A 6,395-nucleotide genomic window follows, 5' to 3' on the forward strand; every position below is an offset into this window, starting at 1 on the left:
ATCACATATATCTTTTAAAGATACACAATTTAATTTTCAGTTCAAACAATCTTTAAAGGGAGTGCTTCTTTTTATTATGAAGGAATAAGTGTGCACTGATAGGGCATAGCTCCTGCCCTCAGTAACTTATGCATTGGAAAAGCTTGACCAATAAACTAAATGATAATAGAGCTCGAAGAATGAAGTAAACACCTCTGGCCTCCACCGACTGTGAAATGCTGAACGAACAGACTAGAAGGAAGGATGGCTGCTCTCTACGGAAGAGTTCCTATAAATTGAGGAAAGAAAGTCACCGTGGGGACATCACAGATTATTGGAGTCAAGATCCATGGGCGTCAAAAGCTTAAGAAAATATAAAACATTTGCACAATTTTCCCCAATAATTTACCAAATAAAGCCTCTTCATTGCAAAGAGAAAAACGATTGGGTCTGAAGCAATAGCTCAGTGGTTAAGAGAAAGTGCCCTGCTCTTCTAGAGGACCTGGGTTTGATTCCCAGCATCCACATGGTGGTCCACAACCATCTGTAACTCCACTTCCTGGCGATCCGTCACCTTCTTTTTGCCTTCATGGGCACCTGGCACGCACCTTTTCTATGGAAATACATGCAAACCAACACCGTACACAGAAAATAAAAGCAGGCAAATCTTTGTAGGTGAGAGAGAAATGATCACTTTCCAGGAAAAAAACCTGGCATGTCCCCCCTTGGTCAAGTGACCAAGGCCAACACCACCAGTAAGAAAACCTCATCTCCTGCCTGCTGACCCTGAGCCCTGCATCTTTGCGCATTGTTTATCAGCAAAGTGTAACCAAATTCCAATCGTAGAAAAAGATCATACTGTCCCAGACTCAGGACCATCAAGTCATGTGGCAGGGCTTGTTGTGGTAGTTTTCATGTTTCCAGATCTTTAAAGAGCAGGATAGACACCAGATGTGGTGGTGCACATTTTTCATCCCAGCACTCAGGACACAGAGGCAGGTGGATCTCTGAGCTCAAGGCCAGCCTGGTCTATAGAGAGAGTTCCAGGACAGCCAGGACTACACAGAGAAAAACAAAGGGGGGTGGGGAGGGAGAGAGAGAAAGAGAGATCGGAAAAGAATTGCTAGTGAACTGTGCAACAGGGAACTCCACAGTGGAGAAACTCAGACATCACAAATGCAGGCTGTGATTGGTTAAGAGCTGTAGGCTCAAGTTAATTTCCTCACATGATGAGTGCACTTGGCTCTGAAGATGCTCTGTGTGGGAGTGGGGATGCTCTGTAATGCCCTCACAAGATCCTGAAATAAAGAGTTTTGCTTCTAGAGCCACTGTGAGCCCATGCTTGTTGTTTGTATAGTGAGCACAGTGACCTGTGTGCCGAAGAAGGTGGCTTCAAAGTAGAGGTGTGTTTAGTGACGTGTTCCTGAGGGCATCATTTGTCAATAGCCACAGACAGCCTTTCCTGTGAGTCAGACAGGCTCTCCCGTGTGCATCTTCATCTCTGCCGTCTCCATCATTCACGCTATTTCCAGGTAAGACCTACTGACTCTGAAGCCAATGCCTAAGAGGATTCTAAAAAAAATGAATTTGAACGGAGGGAACCGACAGCAAGTAGAAGACAAAATGCAAACCGATCTTTAGCTTGCAAAGAGCACGGGGAAGCTGCCAAAATTAAAGCTGGCGGAAAACAGTTCACTAAATCTCCAAAGAAGAAGAAAAAAAAGAAATTATATTGCAAATTCTATAAACATCTCGAGATTGGTAGGTAAGGCAGGCTTAATACCGGCGAACAAAGTTTTAGCTTGTATTGGAAAAACAGTTTCTAATATAAAATTACCGACGACTGGAAGTTATCCGCAAAATTTTATACCTAAGTACTTGCAGATGTAATTTATTTTTCTGACAGCACGCCTGTGTAATGAAAGTTGCTTTTAATAAAACATGAATGCAGTGGGGTTTTGCCAGTTAGGTTCAGAGGCGCTGTAATCAGTCTGATTCGAGTTGATATGTGGCTCTCTCAGCCCAGCACTGACCCACAGAAAGCTCCAGGATTGCTAAGGGCTTGTGAAGGATGAATTCCCTCGGCTTGAAGTGCTCAGGTGACCAGGGCTCACCCGGGAGACCCCTCCAGCCCTAAAAGGACCACACTGGTGGGGACTGAGTGCCACGTGCTTGCTCGAGGTTGGACAAGCAAGCAGGCTTGCTCTCTGTTTCATTTTGTTCTTGAAAACATAGGCAGGCAGCTAAAGAATGCACACATGCAACAGCCGTTCATTGATTATCTCTTCTCTATTGATCAGCCAGACAATAAATCCTGGCGCTTACCAAGTTATTGCTCTTCTTGGTGCTGTTAAGGATTTAAAGGTTACATGGAGGCAGTCTTCTTGAGAAATTTAATAATCTGTGAATACACACACACACACACAGAGTAGTGTTAGAACCTTAATAATCTGTGAACACACACACACACATACACATACACACAGAGTAGAGTTAGCATTTGAGCACCAAAATTGTGTAGTCAGCAAATATTTATTTAGTGCCTATTCTTTGCAAAATGGAAAAAAGTACTGCAAAATTATTAAACTAAATTTGAAGACTTGTAAGTTTAAATTTAAAATTTTATTTATTTGCATTTTATCAGTTGCTCTCTTTTTCACATTTAAAATCAGTGATCAGCCAGATACAGAAACACATTCTTATAATCACAACATTCTGCAGGCAGAGGCAGAAGGTTCGCTACTAGTTCAAGGCCAATAGAGACGACTTAGAAAGACCTTTCTGAAAAAAGTCAAAACAACTAAACTAAATGAACAGTGAAATTCCTCTGTCACCTAACCCACTGAAGGCATGGCAACTGGTTTTAAGAAGAACAGAAACATCGCTTTGGTAGTCAAGTTCCCGTGTGCCCGGTGATCATGCAGTGGCCCTTGTCTTGGAAACCTTACAAACCTCTGAGGCTTCAGGCTCATATTAGAGGCAGGAACTCACGGCATTCCTCCACGGAAGAGGAAACCAAAGCAGATGCTGCACACACTTTGGTATGACCCACTCATCTTGCCTGAGTTGAGACCGGCCTGAGATCGCGTGTGAGTAGGTCAAGGTTCATCCCCAGACCTCATGGGTCTACCCACAATGAGATTAAAAGGCAAAGACCCTAAAAACCCTTCTGCATGAACGAACGATGTAGGCACAATGTTGCAATGACTGAAGATTTCTGGCGCTGGGGCTCTGGGTGCTTTCTCAAGTCGCCCCTTCTAGGTACCAGGGGGCTAGAGCTGCCTGGAAAACGAGGGGGTCTGAGCAGCTGGGGCTCTCAGAGGGGAACCGAAACAGACCTACTGGCAGATCAGGCACTCCCAGCCCGACTTCTACTTTCTGTCTGTGTGTGGGCTACTTCCAGGTTCTGGCCCTAAAATGGAAGGCACTGTGGGAAACAGACGCACAAAGTTATTTTGGTCTGGACTGGCTTGAGAGGTCCGGTCTGAAACCTATGCCCTCCTGTAACGCTGAAGAATTACAAAGCGGAAGAAGGAAGGCTTGCTATCCTAGCTCTAGGTTTGATGCTTAGAAACGGAACGCAGATAATGGGAGCAGGGATAGGACAGGCAGGTTGGCTAAGCCACAGAGGGTGGGAATCCCTTGAAGCATTCTTCAGCCTGTGTGATAGAGACATTGAGGGCTCTCCTGGAGTTAGAATTAACTACTAAATATCCAGTGGTGTTTGAGGGACAAGGAAGACAGAAACACAAGGCAGTGAATGGGGGGGCTATTCATAGTGGGGTGTAGAGCTGAGCCCATAGGGAAGTGTTTTGTTGGTTGTGATGGGTTTCCTGGGTCAGTTTCAATTTTTTTTCTATTTTTTAAAAAAGATTTATTTATTTATTATGTATACAGCATTTTGTCTGCATGGATGTCTGCAGGTCAGAAGAGGATACCAGACCTCATTACAGATGGTTGTGAGCCACCATGTGGTTGCTGGAAATTGAACTCAGGACCTTTGGAAGAGCAGCCAATACTCTCAACCTCTGAGCCATCTCTCCAGCCCCTATTTTCTAATTTTTTAAAATCTCTTTTAATCTCATTTTATATACCAATCCCAGTTCCTACTCCCTCCTTCCGCTCCCTCCACCTTTCCCCACACCCCACCCCACGGTTTCGATTTTTTTTAAACTACTGCACGCAGGCATTGCACATATTAATTGTTGACTGTTTCGGTACCTGTTTAGATTTTGCAGCAGAAACAGAAGCCAAGTCTTGATCTACTTCAGGTCTTGCAGAATCCATACCCAACGCCATCCCAACATGCCCTGGGAGCTTCAGAAGACATTCGTGGAACCTAGGTGGTGGCATTCAAATGGGTTCTGCCTTGGTGGGTTTCAAAGCCACCCAGGGCTTTCCTTTGGTACTCTGCAGGCCTCCTCTGCGTGTGTAGGGAGAAAGCATGCAGCAGAGGCTCTGTGGGATGGACACCAGCCATCCTGCTGAAAACGGAGATTCAAACGGAGAAAGTGGTAGGGTTTGAAGCTGGCTTGAGGGTGTCTCCCAAGAGTTCCTATCCCTAAGGTGCCAGGTTGGAGGCAGGATAAAGCTTTAAGGGGTGAGGCCTAGTGGAAGGCGATGATTGTCACTGTCCACAGAGAGAGCTAAGTTTTACAAGACGGTTATTAGAAAAGACCCAGAGCAGCCCTTTTCTGTGCCCTGACTTCCCGCCTTGCCTGTGGTCCCCCTGCATTCAATGCCACCTTATGACACCATGAGCCACACATGGGGCACAGCGGCCAGAATAGCAGTCACTGGTACCTTCTCCAAGCTGTGTGGGCTTCTAACTCTCAAAATCATGAATTAAACGAACCTTCTATTTATGTCTCTCACTCAGCCTTGGGTATTCTGTTACACGAACAGGAAATGGACAAAGAGCAAGGCAAGGCTAGAGCGAAGCTGTAGACTCCGTACCTCTGAGAAGTTCTCAGGGGATGCTAACCTGGCTGGCCCCAAAGCCACACTCAAAATAGCAAGGGTCTACATACTGCTAGCCAGTGGACTGGCTTTGAATATATCCTTACAAGAATCTAGAACATTCGGTCATGTCGGACCACTCTCCTCATGTATTAACAAAGAACTGAAGATGGAGGGCTGGGGAGGTAGCTCAGCAGTAGAGCGCTTGCCTAGCATGCGCAAAGGCCTGTGCTTGATCCCTAGCATCACATAACAAAGAAAAGGCTTGGACATAATAGGAGCCACCCTTTGGGACAGGGCTTGGGTCTTTCATCTTCCTGGTACAATTCTACACACACACACACACACACACACACACACACACACGCACGCACACGCACACACATCCCATCCTACAACATGCAGACACCTAGATTTTCCACTTCAGTTGTCATTGGCCTGGACCATGTAGCCTGTGAATCTGCAACTTCTGTGAACTGTTTAGACAGTCAATAACATTGATTGGTATTCACCGATATCAGAAAGGTAGCACACCTTTTTTTGTTGACTCTATTATTCTCTCCCGCTTAATCTGTGTGTTTTCTTGGTATCAATACCTACTTCCAATCTATCCAAAGGCTGTGTTTAAACTGAGTCTTTGAACAAGGGGAAATAGCAGTCGATTAGCGTTATAAATGGCTCTAGACCCTAATCACCCCTGGCTTTGGAAACTCCTGGACATTTTTATGATAATTAAATTGAGACCTGAATAAAGGAATGAAAGTACCATCTGCTAACCCATGTTTGACTTTGGCCCAATCCTTGGCACCATTTGGAGCAGAGCATGGGGTTATTCCTTGGGCTTGCAGTCTTAATACGAAGCTATACTCAAACTTAGATGATTTGAATTGCAATTACATGGAAGCGATGTTTTGGACACAGAGATTAATTTCTGCACAGGGTTTTTGATACTTTCTTGAAGTCAGCACTCATCTATCTGAAAATGATCTTGTAGCTTCCTGCGGAAATGAAAAAGCAAAAATGCACTAAGTTCTCATCTTAGATCTCTTCAATGGACGTCTACAGCTCCCCATAACAAAAAAACAAAAAACCAAAAAGACAACAACAAAAAAAAGAAACCTAAAACCGTTGTCTGCTATGCTAGGCAACTCTGACCTTACTTGGTCATCATGATACCCATCTCCCACACTACACAAATCTCATGAGCCCTACAGCCCTAGGGATTTTCCATGGTGTGTCAAACTTCTACCTTGTGCCTGCTGGTTTCCTTGAAAATTGGTTGCCCCATGAGGTGTCCCACATAAGGCTCATCATAGACAGTTAGGTGATGCCACATACGGGTGCTGTGATTTACATATGTGTGCTACACATGTGCTTGACTCTTAGAGGGAACTTAAGGGGGCTTTTGAGAGGCAGGGCTCAGCGAAAGATCATTAAGTTCCTGGCAGAAGACCCTT

The sequence above is a fragment of the Myodes glareolus genome, chromosome 22 (genome assembly GCF_982192425.1).
Source record: "Myodes glareolus chromosome 22, mMyoGla1.1, whole genome shotgun sequence".
NCBI classification, from domain to species: Eukaryota; Metazoa; Chordata; class Mammalia; order Rodentia; family Cricetidae; genus Myodes; species Myodes glareolus.